General features: G+C 47.0%; 1 long non-coding RNA gene across 3 annotated transcripts in view; it reads right to left on the reverse strand.

Annotated features, from left to right (window-relative positions):
• Positions 1–301: 301 nt before the first annotated feature.
• Positions 302–23,431, reverse strand: part of LOC131489092 (uncharacterized) — a 36,229-nt gene continuing 13,099 nt past the window's right edge. Inside the window, exons 2-6 of one of the 3 annotated variants that reach the window (XR_009250395.1) lie at positions 13,881–14,101; positions 13,052–13,191; positions 11,686–11,805; positions 7,641–7,759; positions 302–863 (exon numbers count right to left, since the gene is read on the reverse strand). This is a non-coding gene — a long non-coding RNA (uncharacterized LOC131489092). The remainder of the gene's footprint in view (positions 864–7,640; positions 7,760–11,685; positions 11,806–13,051; positions 13,192–13,880; positions 14,102–23,431) is intronic. The other 2 variants (XR_009250394.1, XR_009250393.1) reach the window with 2 other exon arrangements.

The following is a 23,431-nucleotide window of genomic DNA, read 5'->3' on the forward strand; positions in this document are numbered from 1 at the left end:
GCCTCTGTCTATTGGGGATTCTACCTGGTACTGCGGTAGTTCAGAGTAGGGCTCTCACCATTGTAATTTGTATCCAAAATAGTTTTGAGTCAAAGAACATTCTGGGAGACCCAGAGTTCATCAGTCTTTGCCATGGGTTACTCTGTTTGGCCAGCCCTCCCCACACAGCAAGGGCTCAAGAAATATTTGTTGAATGAGTGACTCAATGATGGAAGAAATTAATGAAAGATGAAATGTTGGTGAGTGTCCCCTACAGAATGGAGGGAGATTTGAAAAAAAAAAAAAAACAAACCCTCAGGAATTCATGAACATAATATTGAATGAAATAAGTCAGATACAAGAGAATGTTCAGCGTGATGACATTTGTATGAATTTCTAGAATGGGCAAGATAAATCTGTGATGATAGGAGTCAGAATCGTGGTTACCTGAAGATGGAAGGAAGAGAGCTAGGAAATGGCAGAGCTGGGGTTTAAACCAGAGGCCACTGCCAGCTAAGCCCATGTTCTTAACCCCTTAGCCAAACTGCTGCTCAGAAGCCGTACAGCCCGGTTTCCCATCAGATTTTGAGAGCTCCTTTACAGCTTCTGCCAAATGATTGGCCAGGTTCCACTTGCATATTTCCAGTGACAGAGAGCTCATTACCTATATGCTTGCAAAGGAGAACTTGGGAGGAAGAGTTCTAGTCCTTATAACAGCCTCTGCTTTCTCCTGCTTGACCTCAGTTATCTTGTGACTGCCACACCTAGGGACTTTTATCCAGAAGTGGCCTGTCTCCTTGTCCAGTCCCTCCGGCTCAATGGGAAGGGTAGGGGTCATGGTGATAACTTTATAGTGGATTCTCTCACACACGCCATTCTTGTTCCTTTGAAGAGAAGAGAAGGCAAAAGTGTCATGGAGGATGATTTGGGAACAATTCAACAAATGTAAAATGTCCATATTCTATAACCCAACCATCTCTCTTCTTGCACATGCATCCAGAGATGGAGGGGCAAAGAAGCACAGAGCAGCAGGGTTTGTGAGAATAAAAACCTCGCAAACAATCTAAATGTCCATTGATGGAGGACTGGTTACAACACCAGAGTGTGTCCTTCCACTGAAGGATGCCAGAGCAGTTTAAAAGGTTGGGAATGAGGTATCCACCCAAAAGAAATGAGAACACATACCCACATAAAGACTTGCATGCAAACATTCATAGCAATATTATTCCTAATAGCCTCAAACTAGATACACTCCTAGAGTCCACCAACTGGCAAATGAACAAGCAAAATGTAGCATATCTGTACAATGGAATATTAGCAAAAAAAAAAAAAAATTAAAGAAAAGAAAACATGAGGGGTGCCTGGGTGGGTCAGTTGGTTAAGTGCCAGACAATTAACAGCTTAGGTCATGATCTCATGGTTTGTGGGTTCAAGCCCCGCATCCGGCTCTGTGCTGACAGCTCAGTCTAGAACCTGCTTCAGATTCTGTGCCTTTCTCTCTCTCTGCCCCTCCCCGACTCATGCTCTGTCTCTATCTCTCAAAAATAAACATTGAAAAAAAACTTTTAAAATTTCTTTTAATGTTTATTTTTGAGAGAGAGACAGAGTGCGAGCAGGGGAGGGACAGAGAGAGAAGGAGACACAGAATCCGAAGTAGGCTCCAGCCTCCAAGCTGTTAGCACAGAGCCCATTGTGGGGCTCGAACCCACCAGCTGTGAGATCATGACCTGAGCCGAAGTCGGATGCTCAACTGACTGAGCCACCCAGGCGCCCCTCCTTGGATAATTTTTTAACTTAAAACAAGCAAGCAAGCAAGCAAGAAAGAAAAGAAGCAATGCAAAAGAGCCTAGAGGCCACAGTCCATCCTCCAGCCCATCTTTTACAATTACTGGGCCCGTGGATTTAGGAAATTGTCATTTGTAAGCAGTAAATTGGATGTGTCTAAACTTAGAAAGGACTTCAGGAATGATCTAGTCCAGTTCCTTTGCTCTATAGGTGGAGAAACTGAGGCCCAGGGAGGGACTGCAGCCTGGCCAATGCCAAAGCTTGTTGGGCTTGGGCCAGGGCTGCAGTCCAAGCCCCGGATGAAGCTCCTAGCTCTGCCCCCGCACTATACTCTGCACAAATTGTTTTGTGTCTCCAGGAAGGGGGAGTTTATAAATTTGGCCACGTTTTGGAACAACAGAGCCATAAATGGACATGCCCGCAGGAGGCTGGGAGGTACCTGACCTTTGAGGCTGGGGGTGGGGAGGGGAAGGGAGAACAGGGCCAGCAGCCTCAGCCCTGGCCCAGATTCTTGCATCCAGGAGAAAAGAAAACTGGAGAAAGGAGCTAGTCCAGAGGGAGGCTGCAGATGAAGTAGGTAAACACGGAGGGCCACATGGACCTGGGTCAAAGGCCCCCCACCTACTACTGTTTGGCTGGGTAACCTTGGACACATGCCTTCACCTCTCTGAGCCTCAGTGGTCACCAAACCTGGTAAATGATGAGAACATGTGGAAAGGTTATAAAAATGCAGATGACCAGGCCCCAACTCCAGCTTACAGAGAATCAGATTCTCCCAAGATGGGTCCCAGGCAACTGTATTTTCCAGAAGCATCTTGTGGTAGTCTGCATCACTAGAGAACTGGAATTCAGGAGTCACTGACATCAGCCTTAAAACAGGCTTCTCAAATCATTATTTTTATTAGACTCTTGCCCATAGAGGAAAATCCAGGCTGCCTAGCATGCCATTCAAGGCCTCCACGGCAACAGAACAACTTCACCCCCTCCCCACTCCAGCCCTTTACATTCATCCCTCCGTTGTTTCAGCAAACAAGGTTGAGTGTCCCCTCTACAGCCCCACATAAAACCAGGTCTCTGCCTTCCCTGGCAGTCCAAAGTGGGAATAAATCAAATTCCACACTCCATGGTTCTCTTCCTTTTTTAAACACATTCACATTCACACTTTCCAAACGAGACAGTTCCTTCAAGTTGGACAGGCCACCATCCCATTTGGCTTCTCTTTTGATGGAAAATCCATATCCCCTCTTCCATGAAGTTTTCCAGCTGTTCTCTGCCCCACCCCCCCAGATGGAATCACTACCTATACAGGGCTCTACCCTCTAAATGAATGAGTAAATAAATGAGTGGAATTCATGATTGATTTGCCTCCCGGCCCTGGCGCAGTTTGTAGCCAATAAAAATGTTTGTTGCAATACAATGAACACTGGATTCTCTGAGCCAACTCTGATCTGAATACAACTACCACTGAAAAACATTCAGTCAGTCAACATTTACTGAATATGTATTATGCACCGGGCATGTGTAAACAAACCAGATCACTCCAGATGGGGTTAAGAGCAAAAATGAGTGCTCTGAGAGAGAACAATTGAGAGGTGCTGTTTCAAAGAGGGTGGTGAGGAAGCCCCTTGGAGCTGAGGCAGAGCTGGCCTGCAGAGCCCTAGAAGGGGTGACTTGATTTGGGTTTCAGAAGGGCTCTTGGGCTTCTAGGTGGTGAGTGGAGGTGGGGTGGGGACAGTGCCAGAGCCGAGTGATGTGATTAACAATGGTGCAGAGAGGTGGGGCCCAGCCACACGAAGACAGATGCCACAGGGGGGCCTGCAGCTTGCGTGGGACAGTTGATCTTCCAAACTTTAGAGTCTTTGATGCTCTGAGCCTTATGTTTTAAACTCACACACACACACACACACACACACACACACAATTAAAGAAAACAAAATCCCTCAGAGCCTCAGAAGTTGGCTAAAGCCCATAGGATTGTCTGTTTTTTTAAAAAAATATATTTTCCCACTGAATCTTCAGTTTTGTATTTCCAGCAGCTGGCATCCACCCAAGGGGACAAGTTAGCTGAGACAAACAGGCTTCCGTCCCTCTGTCATTGTCCTCTGGATCGCTCGTGGCTGCTAAAAGGGTCATTTCCTGAGGCCTCAGCAGGGCTAGGAGGGTGAGGTGTGGGGGCCAGGCCTTCCCACGGATGCAGCTGGGTCAGCTGCATTTCCCGAGAGGACATTGCTTTGGGGGAGGGGGTGGGGCAGGCAAAAAGCAGCCCCGGAGGTCAGGCAAGCAGCTCCGGCCCAACACTTCATTAGTAAGTCAGTCACTTGAGGTTTAACAAAACAATGTGGTGAGGTTCCCAGGCTAGCCCACAAGAAGAGCCTGTAGGTCTGATATTGGAGAGTCATTTGTGTAGGATGAGAGGAACTCAGCCCAAGAGAGGTACTGGGCCACCTGATTTCAGGACTCACCAAATCCAGGCTAGGTGACCTGGGAATGATGCTTTAAGGTGAGGCTGGGCTGTGACTGGAACACAGAAAAGCCCTTCCCTCACTGGGAGGGGCAGGGGGCCCTGACTCTGGGACAGGGGACTCCAGGCATGGAGCCCACTCAACTCCATGACTATCTAAGCCACACACAAATTTTAAGTTACTAGGTTCAGCCCCTCCTAGTTATAATCTGGTTTCTTAAACTGATGCTCTGCCCCTGTGATGGGGAGGCTGCCAAGGCTGTGTCTGTCCCAAACCTATCAAATAACCTCCCACAAACCCATTAATCTTGTATCAGGATCATGCACCTTCCTCTCATGTCACTGTCCCTCATTGCTCTCCCAGTGTTCATTACACTGGCTTGCCTTGGGTTTCTCTTTCCTGCCCCGTGGCCTTTGCCCATGCTGTTCCCTCTGCCTGGATCAAGAGGCAAAGTGCTTCCTAGTTCCTTTTTCCTCCTAGAACTAATGCCAAATAGCAGTACTGATTTGTGCAGTAATTTGCATGATATCATCTTCCTCCAAAGCATCATTAAAGACGTTCTACCATTGGCCTCTAAATTGGCCACAGAAAGGGAAAGAAAGAAAAACGACAGTATGTGGAGGGGCTTTTTGGCCCGAGTCTGGAAGAGGTGCACATCCCTTCTGCTCACATTTCATTGTCTGAGAACATGGCCCCTCCTAACTACAAGAGAGACTGGGAAGTATGGTCTAGCTGGGCCTCAAAGAGGAAGAGATGGATATTCATGCATACTAGCTGACTATCACAGAAATGTGGCTCCCTGACACAAGAAGAAAGGGGTGATGGAGGCCTGGACAGGAAAAAGCCCCTGCTGTTGCAGTACACACCCTTCACATCCTTCCCCAGAGGGAGAGACATGTCTCCTGGGCCTGTGTCCACCTTTTCCTGTGAATGTAAAACTAATTAGTGGTCAACTCCTGGAGCAGACATAGCCCCTATCCCATGGACGATCACCTCTACCCACCAAAGGCTGCTCACTGAATGCCTGATGGTGTTGTTCTGGCCTCAGGAGCACACTGGAAGTGCCAAGAATTGGCACCCCCAGAAGTAGCCCTTGGCCATCGAAGGATAGAAAATTGGTGGATAGACAACCCAGCTCCCTAACCCTTTGGTTGGGATGGCTGAGGTATGGCCTACACGGTCTCTGGGAGGTCCCTAGTAGGGCTGAGCTCCGGTTGTTCACCACAGTAACTGCCCTGATAATGCTTCCCCTACTGGCTCACTTCCACTCCCTGTCTCGCTTCCCCACTCCCTGACAGGGATTCCCTGGGTTCACTTCCCAGATAGATTCCTGACACTTAAATATTTGTTTTAGGGTCTGCTTCTGGGAGGACCCAAACTAAGGCAGCTCCCTGTGCTCAGGAACAATGACCCATACTCTCCTCCCTTACCATGCCCAGCCTTGTGCTTCAGGGATGCACAGACATCCTTTTGAATTACTTTTAGAAACACACAAAAACACATGTCAATGGATTGGTCATCTTGGCCAGGGCCTTGAGGCCAGGGAGAGGGCCTCATGTACTTGAAAACAAGCCTCGGAGGATTTATCTGCCCATTCTGTTTCTTTCCCACACACAGGAAAATCCTGGGCAGGCAGAGCTTCCTGACTCGGGGTGGGGGGTGGTGGGGAGAAGCTGACAGCGCAGGGTGAAGACTCTCCTCCTTACAAGAGAAAATGTCTGGGTGGTTTGAGGGAATGACTGTTACCTTCCTCACTGACTGGAGAAAGGGAAAGTTCAGAATTCTGAGTTCTAGTCCTCAGTCTGCCACTAGTTTACTGCGTCACTCCGGGCTGTTCCCTCCCCCTGGGCCTCAGATTCCCATCTATACAGGTAGAATAATTGTGCACCAGGATATCTTAGCATTGCTACATTCTGCATTTCTTCTGAACTCAGATCCAGGCCTGGCACACTATTTCACTTGTGAAAACTTTTAAGGGATTCAGGAAGTTAAAGCATACAAGTATGTGGAGTATTTTGGAAAAACAGTATTAGCAACAATTAAGAAGAGTTATAGTGATTTGTCCTGTTAATGGAATTTTCCATGGAAAAATACTTTTAAACATATATTTTCTTAATAGATTGGCATTCACTAGCAACTTTTCTCTTTTCTTTTTTCCAGGCTCGCTCTGGTCTCTACAGGCCAAGTTACTTTGACCAATGAGATCGTGTTGTTCACTCTCTTAAAACTCATTCATGGATACACAGTGTCAAGCAGGGCCTCCCACAGTGCTTTGCACAATAACAAATGATTGATTATTGAATTGAATTTGATTTCCAAGCTACTGTGGCCCAAGAAGTCACCTTAGAAATGCTTGTTAGAATTGTGTCTAAAGTAAAAGCTAAAAGGCTATGAGTAAACGTGAGGGAAAGCTTATCTGAGAGTAAGGTGCTTGGTATGGACATTGTGGTGTTGGTTTTGGTACTCAGTTGGCCTTTTAGCTTCATTTCAGCTTGTAGATAGATGAAGTCATTGCACAAGTTACTCCAGTTAAGTGAGCTGCTATTGTGCATGCGGACCGTATTGGTTAGGGATGCATTAAGCTGCAAGTTGTAGGATACTGTAGCTTAAACCATAACCACATTGATTGCTTGCTTGTCTGCAAATCTGGATGCAGGTGGGCATAGAGTTAGTCCACCTGCTTAATGATGTTATAAAGACACAGGTCCTTTTTTTTAAAAAAAAAATTTAATACTTATTTTTGAGAGAGAGAGAGAGAGAGAGAGAGAGAGATTGAGAGCTCATGCATGAGCAGGGGAGGGGCAGAGAGAGAGGGAGACACAGAATCCAAAGCAGGCATCAGGCTCCGTGCTCTGAGCTGTCAGCACAGAGCCTGATGTGGGACTCGAACTCACAAACCACAAGATCGTGACCTGAGCCAAAGTTGGACGCTTAACCAACTGAGCCATCCAGGCGCCCCAACACAGGTCCTTTCTACTTTTTCACTCCTCTAACCTTATTTTCAGGGCCTCATGGTCCCAAGATGGCTGTCATTTCTATAAGTATCATCCTTGTTTAAGGAGGGTAATACCCCTGAGCTCTCCTCTCCCTTTTGATCCTTTTATGAGGAAAGCTTCCTAGAAGCACCCTAGCATACTTTCCCTATGTCTTACTAGTCAGAACTAGGTTACATGACCGTTCATATTAGTTACCCATTGCTGGGGAACGAATAACCCCAAACCTAGATTCTTCACACTGCCGTAAATATTTTCCTATCTCTCAGTTTCTGTGGGTCAGTTGGGGATGGTGTAGTTTGGTGGTTCTGAATCAGGATCTCTTAGGGGTGATTTGTGCCTGTGTCTTCATTTATAAAGATGACTACATGATGACATGGAGAGTTCGATGCCACTGAAAGAAAAGTTTAACATTACTCACGGTTCTCCTAGAAACAAGAGGCACAGCATGTGTGTGGGGCCATAGGGGGAAGCACCAGTGTTGGTCAGGAGGCAGAAAGGAGCAAGAGAAAGCCAAGGCCATAACCTTCATTAGGGTTTCTGTGGGATAGGCAAGGAAAGGCAGGGTAATGTTTGGGTAGTTTGGGTAATTCCAGTGGGCTCCAGGGCACAGGGGCTGTCCCTAGTTGTCTAGTACCTGGCTTTGGGATGATCTAAGTCAAGGGAAATATTAGCTTGGTATATGAGTTAGATAAAGAAGTGTCAGGGGGGTATGGACTCAGGATTGGTTGGTTTGAATTTTTTTTATTTTTTTATTTTTTTTTATTTTTGGTACAGAGAGAGGCAGAGCATGAATGGGGGAGGGGCAGAGAGAGAGGGAGACACAGAATCGGAAACAGGCTCCAGGCTCCGAGCCATCAGCCCAGAGCCCGACGCGGGGCTCGAACTCGCGGACCGTGAGATCGTGACCTGGCTGAAGTCGGACGTTTAACCGACTGCGCCACCCAGGCGCCCCAGGATTGGTTGGTTTGTACACAAAAGGTGGGCTCACCAACAGGTTGTTTACTGTCTCTAGGAATTAACTAGCCATGGGTGGGGCAGTCTTTTCCCAGCCAGCAAGGCCCCCCAAAGATGTTTAAACAAAATAAAATATAGAAAAGTTAAAATATGATTAATATAGGGGTGCCTGGCTGGCTCAATTGGTAGAGCATGTGACTCTTGATCTCAGAGTTGTAAGTTCAACCCCCAAATTGAGTGTAGATATTACTTAAAAAATCTTAGGGCACCTGGTGGCTCAGTCAGTTAAGCATCTGACTTCAGTTCAGGTCATGATTTTGTCGTTTGTGGGTTCAAGCCCCACATCAGGCTCTCTGCTGTCAGCACAGAGCCTGCTTTGGATCCTCTCTCTCTCTCTCTCTCTCTCTCTCTCTATCTTTCTCTCTCTCTCTCTCTCTCTCTCTCTATCTATCTATCTTTCTCTCTCTCTCTCTCTCTCTCTCCACCCTTCCCCTGCTCATGCTCATTCTCCCTCAAAAATAAATAAATGTTTAAAAAATAAATAAATCAAATCTTAAAAAAATTTGATTAATACAAAGATATCTCTGGCTGATGCTGCAAGTCAAAATGTTGGCCCACATTCAAAGGTTTGACTGGGGCTGGAGCCACTTTCCATGTCTCTCACTCACATGCCTGGCATGTTGGTGCTGGCTACTAGTGGCAGGACTTAGTTCCTCCCATGTGGGCCTCTCCACAGGGCTGTTGAGTGTCCTCACACTATGGTGGTTAATTTCCCCGAGAGCAAGTAATAATCTAAGAGAGCAAGGTAACAGCAACAATGGTTTTCATGACCTACCCTCAGAAGTCACTCTTTGAAATGAGTCACTAAGTCTAGCCTACATTCAAGGTTGTGGGGATGAATTTCCACCTTTTCAAAAGGAGGGTGTCAAAAAAATTTACAGACATATTTTAAGGCCACCAGACCATTCCTGACTGCAAGGGAGTCTGGAAAGGCAAAAGAGAACAGGATTGTTGTGACTAGCTTAGACTAATCATGATTGACTCATAGCCTGGGATACAATCCCACCCCAGACAAAAATCAGGGTTCAGTTAATGAGGAAAGAGAGGGAAGGCTGGTGGGGAAGCATTTTATCTGCCACAATGGTGATGATAAAGATGAAGGGGACTAAGATTTCCAGGTATCCGGATATTGCATGAGACATATTCCTACTAAAACATTATTTGTTGCTTATATGAAAGTCAGTTTTTGGTTTTTTTTAAAGAGAGAGAGAGAGTCTCAAGCATGCTCTGCACTCAGTGGCGTGGAACCAGATGCAGGGCTCAATCCCACAACCCTGGGATCGTGACCTGAGCCAAAATCAAGAGTCAGACACTCAACCAACCAAACCACCCAGGTGCCCTTCTGAAAGTCAAATTTAACTGGTGTCTTCTATTTTCATTTGCTAAAAATCTAGCTCCCATGGTGGGAAATAAGTCTTCAATGGTCATGGAAGGAAGCCAGTGAGGAGGTGGCACTTCTTAGGAAGGAGGAGCTAAAGGAAGCCTGGGGGTTCCTGGAAGATGAACAGATGTTTCAAAGCCTAGGGTAGGTTCCTTTTGGTGGGGGAGAGCAGGAGGGTGAGGTTGAGGCTTTCTGTGGTCCCAGTCTTTCTCTCCTCTGCTCCCAGGCCACCTCCGCATCCACCCAACACCAACACCAACACCCCCAACACCACCATTTCCTCCATTTTGATCTCAAAAGATATCCAGGAAGCTCTATCTAGAGGTATCTCTCTGCAACACCCTGAAAAACCAACTCATAAAACCAAAGTAGGGGCTGCGGGCAGCGTGGCAAAGTGCATGAGTGGTATGAGAACTTGGAGCCTGTGTGACCTCAAGCAAGGCCCTCCCCTCTCTGGGCTTCCCTTTCCTTGGCTGTATAATGATGGTTGGTCTAAATCGTCTCCAAGGGCCCTTTTATTTGGCCTACGTGTCTCCTTCCCAAAAAGGAACAAAAAGACATGGGTGGTTTCTCTCGTCCCGTCTCCAAGCCAAATTCAGACGAAAATGTCCAGGGTGACATAGATTTAATATAAACAGTGGTGCACTGATACTCACAAATACCCCAAAAGGAGTCCCAGATGAGCTATTTTTATCCTTAAAACACACACACACACACATACACACACACACATACTCACTCCAACCCCCATCACCCCCACCCATAAATTCTTCCAGTTGGTTTTTACAAGAAGACAAGAGTTCCAGTTAAGAGTGCTAATTAAACAGCTTTGACTGTGGGCAGAAGGGAGGCTGGCGAAAATCTTCTCTCTGGGCATGATGTCATCATAATTGTGCATTTCTCATGACCCAAGAATGTGAGTGTGTTTGCACTGCACGTTGAAGCCAGTGATGCAAGTGTGGCCTGGTAAACAGGCCCCAGACAGGCAGGCCCTGCAAGGAGCCGCCGTGCAGAGGCCTGGCGGAGGCCCAGGTTGCTCTTAACTCCTTCCTGGCAGGACTGGTTGGTGGGCTGCTGAGGTTTGGCTAGGGAGCCTTCTCTACTCAGCCCTTGCTTCTCTCCCAGCCAGGGTCCCTGCTGGTGACAAGCTCTGAATGTGGAGTCACTGAGACCTGCATTCTACCCACCTGCACCATTTGCTTGCTCGAAGGCCAGGGGTATGTGACTCCTCTGCCCTGAGCCTCAGTTTTCTCATCTGAGAAAATGGGGAGATGAATCAGGGCTTCAGTCCCTTGTCTTCAACTCTACAGTCCACAAAGCCCAAATACCCAAGGGCTTTTCCATATATTTGAAGAAAACTCGTGTGGAGGCCAAACCTGGGGCCCCACTTAGACTCAATACTTAAACTTCTCACTACAGCAATATTCATATATTTGATTGGAGATGGGTGGGCCCAGTCCCCACCAGATTAAAAAAAAATTTTTAATGTTTATTTATTTTCGAGAGAGAGAGAAACAGAGTGCGAGGAGGGGAGGGGCAGAGAGAGAGGGAGACATAGAATCCAAGGCAGGCTCCAGGCTCTAAGCTGTCAGCACAGAGCCCAATGCAGGGCTTGAACTCATGAACTGTGAGATCATGACCTGAGTCAAGTCAGACGCTTAACTGACTGAGCCACCCAGGCGCCCCCAGCTCACCTTTTAAAACCCCCAAAATTCTGAGTTCTGAAACCTGACCAGCCCCAAGAGTGTTGATCAGGGGTTGTAGGCCTGGGGTACCTGCCTTTTGTTCACTGGGAGACGTACTAAGACACTGCCTTCTGCTGAAAAGTCCTCCCTGAGCACAGGGCTTAGCTCTGTGTCAGCTGTGTCCCAAGCTGCCAGCTCAGTGCCTGGAACACAGCAGTCACCCAACCAACAGCTATTGAATCAATAGCTGAAGTTACTCATACCCCATAAATGCCGGGGTGTTGATCAAGGGGAAACTGAGGCCCGAGCCTCTGAGATAGCCTTCCCTGGATCCTTTCCCACAGAGGGAGTTCTGACTTTCCCCAAAAAAGGTAGCTGCTCACATTTCTGTGTTGGCCTGCTCACAAATAGCTTGGTGACCCCCCTCCGACATTCCAGAGCAGCCTCCTCCCCGGCTGGCTGGTTTGCGGGCATCAACGAGTTTTCTTTGGCAGAAGGTTCAACTGATTGGAAAAAAAAAAAAAAAAAAGGCGGGGCGGGGGGGGACAAGTTGAAAGCTGGAGGTGGGGAAGGGGTGGTCACAGGGTAGAGTGGGGGCTTCTGGGGAAGCTGAGATCTGCCAGCTGGCCTGAGACTGTGGACCAGATTCTGGGACCCTTCTGAGGACTGTGACTGTGTCAGTAAGCTCCTGTCTTAATCCTAGAACTGGAGAATTACCCAGACCTGTGCAGAGCTGCCAGGATGGAAAAGGCCTCCCCGGTGTGGTCTGACCTATTCCCAGCTGCTGTGGAGCCCCGAGTAACTCCCTTTTCCTCTCTGGGTCTTCGCATGATAAGGTTGGAGAATCCAGCAAAACAAAGCTGACATTATAGACACAGACTTGAGTCCAGGCCCAGGATCTTCCTCTGACTGGACAGGGAGTTAGAGCCAGTCACTTTTCTTCTCTGAGCCTCAGTCACCTCATCTGTAAAATGGCACTGAGTTATAGGGATTGTGTCCTGATGAATGCGTTTGGCACAAAGTAGTGATAAAGGAATGTTAGTAAATTACCCTTGGCCTGGATAGCCCTCCTGATCTGATGTTCTATGTTAGGCACTAAGCACAGTAATAACCTCATTGTCTGAGCACCCACTATGTTCCAGGCACTGTGCTAAGTGATTTACAAGCATTATTTTTTTCCATCCTCCCAATATCTCTCAAATGGGTACCAGCACTATCCCCATTTGTCAGAGGAGAAGATAAGGTTCTGAAAAGTGAAGTGACTCTCCCAAGGCTGCACAGTTAGTGAGAAGCAGAGGTGGATCTTCTGGACTCTAAACACTTCATACCAGGCTTCAAGAAAGATCTAGCAGCTAATTCTGTGCTCAGCTCCTTGAAGCAAGAGATCCCAAGCCCAGCTGGGCCACACCCTGATGTAACATATGACCAGTGCAGGGGCCTCAGTTCCCCTATTGGAACCATGGGGAAGATACTCCTTACTCTGCAGCGCTGAGGTAAGGATGCTGGTGACCTTGAGAATGATTTGCAAGCTATGAGATAGGACAGGCACTCTCAAAGGCTCAGAAATGGGGGACCAAGGGAAAGAATTAATCCTTTCTAGTCTCCCTAGCAAGTATCAGATCAGCCATGGAGAGGCTGGAGTAGGGAAAGTGAGTGAGGGATAGTTGCATTGGAAAGGCTCTGGGTTAAGGGAACTACTCAGAAGCTAAGAAGTGAAGAAGTGGTCCCAGCCCTCCCCTAGGACCTGACCTTCACCACAGTCTGTCCATCCATTAAGAGTTGGGCAGAACTGCCTCTAGAGTCCAATGGATCAGAGTTCCAGTCTCAGTGCCACCCATCTCCACTGGGCATCCTTTGGACTTCCCCTCTCTTCATGTCAGTCTTCCCAACTGTGAAATGGAGGTGATAACAAGAGCCTCATCAGGACTGTAGTGAAGACAAGCCTTGCCCAAGGATATTGGTTGAATAATTATCTCCTGGCACCTGGTCTGCAAGGCTTCCAGTCTGGAAGGAGAGACTATATATAAAGTGTCTGGCACAGGTAGGTGCCCACTGGATGGATGGAAGGAAAGAAGGAAGGAAGGAAGGAAGGAAGGAAGGAAGGAAGGAAGGAAGGAAGGAAGGAAGGAAGGAAGGAAGGAAGGAGAAAAGGTAGGAAGGAGAGGGAAAAAGAGGGAAGGGGAGGGGAGGGAGGAAGGAAGGAAGGTATGGATGGATGTGATGAGTATCTTACACTAAGTCACACAGTCTGGAAGTAACTATTCCTGACCTCACACTGGGCACCAACGAAAGCACAAGAGCTGGTTAGAGAGAGGCACTCCCTGAGCAAAGGTTTGGAGTTAGGAATTATTACAGCATGGATAAGACACTGGTCTCACTTGCTCAACAAGATCCTATGAGGAAGGGGATCTGATTACAGGCTCTTCCAGAGTCCTTTGGGGCAAACCCAGCAGTTTGTACGGGGAGTAAGGCCCCACGGCCCAGAGGAGCAGGCAGGAGCAAGCCCAGCCTGGGGGTCAGGCCTCAGAGGGCCTGGTATGGCCATATTTGGTTTTCAAGGAACTGGGAGGCTTCTTACCAGCTCTGCTGCCCACGCACGGGAGTAAGGCCACCCACAGTTGCTGAGTCAGGCAGACAGCTGGGGTCGGGAGCAGAGGCCCCACAAACAGGCGACTGTAGCACAGTTGTCCAGAGTCTGGCCTCTAGAGTCAAGAAGATGTGGATTCAAATCCTGCCTGACTCTGATAACTGTGTGACTAGGCCAGCCACATCACCTTTCAGAGATTCTGTTTCCTTTACCTGTAAAATAAAATGACAGCAGTAAGGACGAGTGCCATGACTGAGTTTGCTATGTGCCAGTCTGTGCTGAGGGTTCTGCCTGCATTATCTTGCTTAATTCTCATCATGATAGAGAAGTATTTTTATTGTACCCATGAAACACAACACATGAGACCAGTGTTTCTCATTTGTGCCTCAATAATTCCTGATCCCAAGCTTTTGCTACAGTCTCCTCCACCTGGAGTGCCTCTCTCTCCCTCACCAGCTCTATGTGTTCTTTGGTGTCCAGTACGGGATTCTGACTGTGGGACGTGGCTATCCCCAGACGAGGAAGCTGAGGCACACAGAAGCAAGGTCACATGCAAGTAAGAGACATAGCTAGGAATAGCTAGGAAGTACGGAGCAACTTCCCCACCTTCCCATTTCTATGATATCATCACTTCCCTACTCAAATACCTCCACCTGCCCCTATAAAACAATTCTCCCCTTTTCCAGTTTCCAATTTGCTGCCAAAGCCTAACAAAGCCTACTCAGGCCCTCCTAACCGCCCCATGCAGAAGGTAGGCTAGACAGCACCGGCATTTTATGGATGGGAAAACCGAGGCTCAGAGAACTAAAGCAACTTGCCTGAGAATTAGCAACCAGCCAGAGGGGCAACCAGAATTAGGTTGCAATGCTGACACCCATTCCAGTGCTCTCTCCATCACAGTAAGCTGACCCTCCACGTTTTGAGAAGAGAGCTTTCACCTCTCCTCCCAGTCAAGCCACCTCTAGCCACCTTTTATGTAAGGATAAAAGAGAAAATGGGGGTGCCTGGGTGGCTCAGATTCTTGATTCTGGCTCAGGTCATGAACCCAGGGTCATGGGATCTAGTCCATGTCAGGCTCCATGCTGAGCATGGAGCCTGCTTAAGATTTTCTCTACCCCGCTCCCCGCCTCTTTCTCCCTCCGTCTCCTCCCCCATTCACGCTCTCTCTCTAAAATAAATAAAATAAGGGGCGCCTGGGTGGCGCAGTCGGTTAAGCGTCCGACTTCAGCCAGGTCACGATCTCGCGGTCCGTGAGTTCGAGCCCCGCGTCAGGCTCTGGGCTGATGGCTCGGAGCCTGGAGCCTGTTTCCGATTCTGTGTCTCCCTCTCTCTCTGCCCCTCCCCCGTTCATGCTCTGTCTCTCTCTGTCCCAAAAATAAATAAAAAATGTTGAAAAAAAAAATTAAAAAAAAAAAAAAAAGGATAAAAGAGAAAATGGGGGTGCCTGGGTGGCTCAGATTCTTGATTCTGGCTCAGGTCATGAACCCAGGGTCATGGGATCTAGTCCATGTCAGGCTCCATGCTGAGCATGGAGCCTGCTTAAGATTTTCTCTACCCCGCTCCCCGCCTCTTTCTCCTTCCGTCTCCTCCCCCATTCACGCTCTCTCTCTAAAATAAATAAAATAAGGGGCGCCTGGGTGGCGCAGTCGGTTAAGCGTCCGACTTCAGCCAGGTCACGATCTCGCGGTCCGTGAGTTCGAGCCCCGCGTCAGGCTCTGGGCTGATGGCTCAGAGCCTGGAGCCTGTTTCCGATTCTGTGTCTCCCTCTCTCTCTGCCCCTCCCCCGTTCATGCTCTGTCTCTCTCTGTCCCAAAAATAAATAAAAAACGTTGAAAAAAAAATTTTTTTTTAAATAAATAAAATAAAATATATTTTAAAAATTAAAAAAAAAAAAGAGGGCGCCTGGGTGGCCTGGTCGGTTAAGCGTCCGACTTCGGCTCAGGTCATGATCTCACGGTCCACGAGTTCGAGCCCCGCGTCGGGCTCTGTGCTGACCGCTCAGAGCCTGGAGCCTGTTTCAGATTCTGTGTCTCCCTCTCTCTCTGCCCCTCCCCTGTTCATGCTCTGTCTCTCTCTGTCTCAAAAATAAATAAACGTTTAAAAAAAATTTTTTTTTAAAAATTTAAAAAAAGAGAGAAAATGAATCTGAGGCCCACTTGAAAGGAAAGGTCAGGCAAGACTAGTAGAGCATTTTGCAGATAGATAAAGAAATCTGGCCTGATTTGAAAATCATAAAAGAATGAAGTGAATGAACAAGCTATAACAGTTCTGAATCAGATCATCCCCTCGTGACATGCAGGAGACCAGAACAGCTTTCTAAACTCATTAGCTCATCTCACTCGTTTTGGAGGTACCTCTTGCCCTACCATGTGTCGGTAGCCGTGCTGTGCTAAGAGCCAGGCGAGAATTCTGCCCCAGAGGAATCATTACCTGGGTGCTTCCCAGACTCGGGGATTTTACATCCCAGTAAAGTGTTCTCCCCAAATGCGGCCACATTTTGTTATTTGTCAAAGAACATTAAAGAAAAGCAAAAATAAAGCATTACTTTCTACTCTCACCAAAAAATTTAATAAGGACTAATCTCAGAATCTAGCAATTTAAAAAAATTACCTTTATAACTCACCACATTGTTCCAGTTTTCTCCCTAGCCGCAGGCTGATGCAAACTGTATCTAAGTGGGCATTTGGCAATTCCAAGATGAGTGGGAGAGAGAAAACATCTACAGAAATCATTCAGAGTAGCTATATTCTTTGGGAGTCTTTGGGTTGAGAGCTACATAAAACTATCCTGGCTACCTTAATACAGATTTTTGGGGAAGGGATTTTATTGGTAGATTGGATTCTGGGGATTATGTAGTAGACAGTAGGGTCAACCAACCAACCTACACCTGGCAAGGACAGAAAACTCCAAAAACAAATAGAATTAGGTCTCTCTCGGTTATACTCTCACTCTCTGCTTCTCTCTGTTACCGGTCTTCCCTCTCTAGTGGCAGATAGGGTTCCCCCACGTAGCAGAGAAAGTGATGGCTAACATCTCCCATGTTTCATAACTCATGCCACCATAGACAGATCAATTAACTTCTCAGTTCCAGTAGGGGGGAGGGGAGGGGTCCCAGAAAGTGTCTGATTGCCCCAACTGAGTCAGGTGTCTACCCCTGGACCAATCAACTGTGGCTTGGGATTGGTCCGTAAAAACATGGCAGCTTCCATGAAAAGTCATGGTTGGAGTCAGAAGAGGGAAGAAGATCTAGGCCAGAGGGCTGGGCGGAAAATACCAAAAATGTCCATTGTGGAGATGGTAAATGCCCTAATAAAGGTGCAGATAAAGTATCACAGGAGTTCAAGGGAAGACGACATGATTTCTAGCTGTGGAGATCAAGTAGACCTTCTTGGAGGAAGATCTGAGCTGAGAATATGTGGAATATACAGAGATTCTAAATGCCATTTCAAATTCAAAGAGAAAAATAATAAGTACTGGTAGAGGAGAAGGTGTCATCTGAAGAAGCTATATATTAATGCTTTACTTTGTCAAGATTTTTATTATTTTTAAAAAATGAGATATAATTCATATATCAAATTTATAAAATATTTTATTATGAAATAATTTTAGACTTATGGAAAGTTGCAAAAGTAGTTCAGAGTTCTGCTAAAGTCTTCACCTTCTGTACCCCTCACCTAGTTCCCCCTAATATTAACATCTTACATGACCTTGATACAACAATCAGAACCAGGAAATTACCACTAATAGAATACTATCAACTAACCTACAGAGCTTGTTTGAATTTTGCCAGTTTTACTTTTGCTGTAATCCAGAATCCCACATTGCATTTAATTGTTATGTCTGCTTAGCCTCCTCTAATCTGTGACAGTTCCCCCAATCTCTCTTTTCTCTTGTAACCTTGACACTGAAGAGTGATGGTAAGTCATTTTACAAAATAGCCCTCAATTTGAATGTCTAATGTTTTCTCATAATTGGATCGAGATTATGCATTTTTGGCAAGAATGCCACAGAAGCAATGCTGTACCCTTCTTAGTGCATCATTCAGGGGCTACATTCTGTCAACGTGATTTATTACCAGTGATGTTAACATCGATCACTTGGTTAAGGAGGCATCTGGCAAGTTTCTCTGTTGAAAAGGGCCCGTTTGTAATTAGTAAGCATCTTGTGGGGGAGATAGTTAAGACTACACAAAAATATAAATTTCTCATCATTTAAAAAGTGCTATCAAATGTACACTTTCTACTTTTATTCCGCAAACATCAACTGTACACCCACTAAGTGCTGGTCCAAGATAATGGCTTGGTTATGTATGGCCCCATGACCTTGCTAGACCATAGGATCCTTATCTGTAAAATGGGTATAATTCTGTCTTACCACCCAGGGCTGCCAAGGATAAAGGAGAACCATGCTTGTTGAAAGTGTTCTGTAATGCTAGCTGGGATTGTTCATTCTCCTTCTGGGGATCTCCACTTTGTTGTCACTTCCACCTATCATAGGTCTTCATTTCCATCCTGCCTGCATCCATGCCTGCAGGCTTCTGTCTGTTCTCACTGACCAGACTCCCTCAGCCTATTTGCCAAGCCTTATTTGTGATGTCATTTAATAAGTTTTGGAGACAAAAGGTGAGCCCTGTAGAGACTGACAATTTCCTCCAGAATCTCTGTCTATAATTTTGGGAGCTGCCTCAAGGTGTTGAGTGACACCTGGGACCCATGGGTGGCAGGTGAGAGGTCCTTTCTTACATGATAGAAATAAGTGGAAGAAGTAGGAATTGCCTTCCTCCAATAATGTGTTGGCCCTGAAAAGGAAACTCTCACACCCCACAGAGTATTGAACAAGCTTGGATGGATACTTGTCTCTTACAGAGAGCTCTAACATGGGCATACTTTATTTATTTATGCATTTATGTATGTACGTATTTATTTATTTATTTAGGAGAGAGAGCAGAAAGAGAAGGAGAGAGAGAATCTTAAGCAGGCTCCATGCCCAGTGCAGAGCCCGACATGGGGCTTGATCTCATGATGGTGAGATGACCTGTGCCAAAGTCAAGAGTCAGATGTTTAACAGACTGAACCACTCAGGCACCCCTAACATGGGCATACTTTAAATTAACAACTTCATAATGCCAAAGGATGAGCTCACCCCTGACTCAACCTCCTAATTTCTAATTTGAGAACAAGACTTTAGCAAACCAAGAAAGAGGCACAAGTTAAGTAGCAGGTCTCACTAACCTTAGCTGTCACAGTCACTCCTGGGGTTGAATTCAACCTTTTTAATTTTTTTTCCTAATGTGTATTTATCTTTGAGAGAGAGAAAGAGAGAAAGTGGGAGTAGGGGAGGGGCAGAGAGAGAGGTAGACACAGAATGTGAAGCAGGCTCCTGGCTCTGAGCTGTCAGCACAAAGGCCAACATGGGGCCTGAACTCACGAATGGCAAGATCATGACCTATGCCAAAGTCAGATGCTTAACTGACTGAACCACCCAGGCGCCCCAAATTCAGAGACAGGAGCCATCCATGCTTGGCTGGTTCTTTGTACCAGATCATTATGAAGATCAATATGATAGAGGATGAAAGTGCTTTGGAACTTCTATAGGACCAAGTCAATATTGCTTCTCCCATTCTGTCCCAAGGGCAGCTTTTAGGAACTGCTTGCCCAGAGTAAAGAAGGAAGGTTGAAGCCCCCCAGCTCTGACATCAGCACAAGCCACCCTCTGCCTTCCTTCAGCCAAGCAGATGAGCACCTCAAAATAGAGCCCTCTAAGTAGAGACCCAGCAGCATACAGGGCATTCCCTCCTGGGTCCTGAGCAGTTTCCTCCTGGACAAGTCACAGGCCTGGGTTTCTCCCACCCATCTAATATCTGGGACACAAGCTGCTGTAGGTTGGACTCTTGCCCCACTAGCACCTGGGCAGGAATTTGTGGCAGCATCTCAAGACTATTTGCCAATTTTATTGACCTCTCCCCAGTGGGCCCTGGGAAACACCATCCCCTGTAAACCACTAAGGCAATAGCTCTTCTCAAAGGCCTAGGAACCTTCAGGTTTAAGAGACTTCCTCCCTCCTATCACCCAGTTGATTCTTGTGGCCACAAACCCAAACTACAGAGTGCACATGAATCCCCCTGAAAATCTTTTGGAAATACAGATTCTGGTTTGGTAGGTTTGGGGTGAGGCCTAAGACTGTTTCCACCAAGTGCCCAGAAGATGCCAAAGCTGCTGGTCCACAGACCACACTCTGAATGCAAGAAGTGTGTACTTCTAACCAACAGGCTGATCACAAGGAGGTCTGGAAAGCAGAAAACAATTTGAACTGAAACAACGACTTTGTTGTTTCTACCTTGAAATTTTTATAATCTTGATACCACTTCTGATGGCCTTCCAGCAGAGTCTCATTTTGCTCAATGTGATCCAGGGAGGTTTCTAGTTTTTGCAAACAGAGAACCTTTCCAAATACCACAAAGCAGTTTGCCCCCCAAGGTAAGAAAGGTTTACTCTCCCTCAGTCCACTCCTTATCTTCCAGCCCCAACTACCACAGCCTGATTAGAGCCATCTGCTTCTCAAAAGAATCAAGTCCTTTCTAGGGGGACATTTAAATCTCCAACAACATAAAAGCAGTTTTCAAACATTACCCTGGGGATTCCTTATTGCCCTCTCTTAATATTTTTCCAGAAAGAGGGGCATCTGGGTGCCTCAGTCGGGTAAGTGTCTGACTTCAGCTCAGGTCATGATCTCACAGTTCTTGAGTTTGAGCCCCACGTCAGGCTCTGTGCTGACAGCTCAGAGCCTGGAGCCTGCTTGAGATTCTGTGTCTCCCTCTTGCTCTCTGCCCCTCCCCCATTCCTACTCTGCCTCTCTCTCTCTCTCAAAAATAAAATAAAAACATTGAAAATATTTTTTTTTCCAGAAAGAGACCTGAGGTTCCTTTCTGAGCTTCAGTCCCTCGTTCTCCTCCCAGCCCCTTAGCTGTCTTGTGCATTAATTAGCTGGTAACTAATTACTCCCTAATTGTCAACCAGCTGACCCATTACAGGTTCCCACCCACATCAGTGACAGGACAGGGGGTCAGGGCGAACCCCCTTCCTGTTGGCAGAGACTTGGCTGGGTTTACTTCTCCTGACCCCGCCCTCAGAAGGGGGAGTTATCCACCTGATTGGTCAGATTTCAGAATCCTGACTGGTCTTTGGTGGGGTGTAAGGCATTCTCTCCAAGATCCCAATCTCCACAGGTCCACTGGGGACTTAGGGCAGAACCCCTTGGAGGATTCACTTCAGAAGGAAGCAGCTACCCTGGGGGAATGCAGACCCAGGCTGGAGACGAGGGAGAAATAAAAATGCAGATTACCCTGTGAAATTTCCCGATTTTCAAATGTCAACAACAAATTCAAAAAGTGTTTTTTTATTTTTTTCTAATGTTTATTTCTTTATTTTGAGAGAGAGAGAGAGAGAGAGAGAGAGAGAGAGTGTGTGTGTGTGTGTGTGTGTGTGTGCATGCGCCAGCGGGGGAGGGGAAGAGAGAGATGGGGAGAGGGAGAGAGAATCCCAGACAGGCTCTGCACCCTTAGCTCGGAGGCTGAGGCAGAGCTCGATCTCACAAACCAAAGACCATGACCTGAGCCAAAATCAAGAGTTAGATGCTTAACGAACTAAGCCACCCAGGTGCCCTTAAATTTTTTTTTTTTTTTTTGAGAGAGAGCACACACAAGTGGGGGACAGGGGCAGAGGGAGAGAGAGAGAGAATCTTGAGCAGGCTCCATGCTCAGTGAGGAGCCCAAGGTGGGGCTCGATCCCACAACCCTGGAATCATGACCTGAGCTGAAATCAAGAGTCAGACACTCAAACGACTGAGCTACCTAGGTGCCCCCAAAAAGCTTTTTAAAAGCCCTGTAGGCCAGATACATGTCTATGGGCAGGACCTGACCCAATGGGCACCATGGGTACGGTGAGGTTTGGTGAATATCTAGAGGTGTAAGGGTGATGGAGAGGAGTGAGGAAGGATGCTACCTACATCCCAGATTCTGGAACACCCTTACTGGCAAAGATGTGCTCTCTCTGTCTCAAGGAACTCACTGCCACAGGCATATTGAGCAGCTACTATGTGCAAGGTTCTGTGCGAGGTTGGGGGTTACAAAGCACACTGTGAGGTTTCACACTTCTCCAAGGCAGGATGGGCAAATGGCAGGAGACCTGGGTTCTAGTCCTGGCTTGCCCTCCTGTAATTACTTTGTGTCCTCAGGCTAGTTCATCATCTCTGGGATTCACACACAGCCTGTGTTAGCAACAGGTTAACTAAATCGTGTGAGGAAAGATTATGAAGGACCTTGAGTGTCTGTGTAGGGAGTTTGGGCTGGATCTGATTAGGGGGTAGAAGCCACTGCAGGTTCTTGAGCAGGGGAATGACATTCTGAGTAAAGTATTTCAGGAAAATCAATCAGGCCACCAGTGCAGAGAAGAGGGTCCCATATCATCCAGGTGTGGTATCATGAGACAGCAACTAAAGCTTATGCAAATCAGATCTTATCATCCCTAGCTCAAAAGCCTTCAGTGGCTCCCTACAGTCCTCACAGTGAAGTCCTTCTTACTGTGGTCCATAGGCAGGACCAACTTCACAGGTGTATGATCTGTGCAGTTCCCCAGGGTCCCGTGCTTGGGTTAATGCTCTACTGTTACCATCTTGAAATTCTTAATAGTTTGTTTGTTTGTTTGTTTGTTTTTTAACAAGGGGCTTCATGTTTTCATTTTGCACCAGACCCCACAAATTATATGGCTAGTACCACCCATAGGGACCCTTTGGTCTGGTTCCTGCTCCCCTCTCCCTTCTCATTCCCACCCCCCCTCCCCCCACTCTCTTATCCTTCAAACTCCAGTCACAGACTGTCAGCTCCATAATACCTGTCAAGTCTCAGCCTATGCTCACGAACCTCTGACTGGCTGGCTGCAAAGGGAGGCTCAGAGATGGGTTAAATGGGGAAGGAGGGGAGGCCACCTCTTTCCCATCTTGGACCTTTCCTTCTGTGTGAGCAGACATTTTCAGAATGCCCAGACCACACACCCAGCAGGGTCTGCTCTGGCTCTGGCCTTTCCCCAGCTGGAGCCCATTAGCTCCAGACCCTCTAGCCCTGCCCCTTTCTCAGTGATGGGACAATCCTAGAAGTGGATTGGGAAGGGAATGAATTTTACAGGGCCAAACTGTAGTCTAAAGGAAGCAATAATGAGGGCATTTTAGACTTCTGTCAGCAGAATAGACATGGGTGCTTGGGGGCTTTGTGCTTATAAAGGTTTGTTGAGTGACTAATATACAACCGAGGGAATTTTTTCTTCTCTTAACCAAGTAAATAAAACCATTCACACACACCACAAGAGGTAGGAGGAAGGGACAGAATTTGCACAAAACATAATAAATGTGCTGACCCTGGCAAGGTAAGATCAGAAATAACATCACATCTGTCCAGGTGGCTCACATTTATTAGGCAGTGCTCACATACCAGGATCTAAGCTAAGCTCTTGACGCACATAAGCTCCTGAATGTTCACCCCACCCTATGAG

This window comes from Neofelis nebulosa, chromosome 11 (genome assembly GCF_028018385.1).
Source record: "Neofelis nebulosa isolate mNeoNeb1 chromosome 11, mNeoNeb1.pri, whole genome shotgun sequence".
Lineage (NCBI taxonomy): Eukaryota > Metazoa > Chordata > Mammalia > Carnivora > Felidae > Neofelis > Neofelis nebulosa.